The following is a 1,080-nucleotide window of genomic DNA, read 5'->3' on the forward strand; positions in this document are numbered from 1 at the left end:
CTCTCTCTCTCTCTCTCTCTCTCTCTCTCTCTCTCTCTCTCTCTCTCTCTCCTAAAGCTTTCTTGTGCATCTTTTCAAAGAATCAGATCTATTGATTTTTCATTCTTGGTTCCATTTATTTCTGCTCTTGCCTTTCCTGTTTCTTCTGTTGTATGTTTAGTTTTCACTTATTATCTTAAAGTAGTCTATTGATAGGAGGTAGGTTTTGGTTGTGTAGGTGAGATTTCATTTGGGGGGTGGTGGTGATGTCCTGGGCTTGCTTTGTAGACCAGGCTGGTCTCAAACTCTCAGAGATCCACTTGCCTCTGCCTCTCGAGTGCTGGGTGTCTGGTGTTCAGTCCTGCTGATAGGTTAAGCTGTTTGACAATCTACTAAGCTCTTAGAGACAATGAACTTTATCATGTACAGCACATATGGGCATCAGCATATTCATATCAGTTCTCTGAGCCTTATTTCCTGTAAGATGATGCAGAGAGAGCCAGCCATGCCTGCAGACGTGGCAGTAGAGTGCCCCCAAGAAAAGAACCCCACGTTTAGGGAAACTACATCTTTGAAAAGTAAATGTAGGTCTGCCTTGCCTTTGTTCTGGATGGAGACATTATCTTGAGTAATGGAGAATGAATTGTCTTTTGACTTAGAGAAAAGTATGATCTTTGTCATCCAAGATCATGTATCACAAATGTTCTTGAAGAGAGTTCAGAACAGTCATTGGCTCTGCAAGACAGTGAGGCAAGAGCCCCATGTAGAATCGTCTCTCAGTAAGTACCTGAATCAGTGAAGAAAACTACTCACTGCCCCCCCCCCTTTTACTATGTATTCTCAATCACCTTGGGCTGTCCTTTAGAGTAAGACAAACAGGGTAGGTTAAACATCAGATGTTCATTTCTCACAGCCCTCAAGGCTGGCAATTCCGAGATCAATGTGTTAGCTATGCCCATTCTTCCTGAGAGCCTTTCTTTTGCGCACAGGCTGCTTAGCCATGTCTTGAGATGCCAAAAGAGGAATTCTTTCTCCTGGCTCTTACAAGGGTACTGATTCTATTCACTGACAGGTCCATCCTCATGACCTGCTCTCTAAATG

The sequence above is a fragment of the Grammomys surdaster genome, unplaced genomic scaffold, assembly GCF_004785775.1.
Source record: "Grammomys surdaster isolate TR1022 unplaced genomic scaffold, NIH_TR_1.0 278, whole genome shotgun sequence".
In the NCBI taxonomy this organism is placed as follows: Eukaryota; Metazoa; Chordata; class Mammalia; order Rodentia; family Muridae; genus Grammomys; species Grammomys surdaster.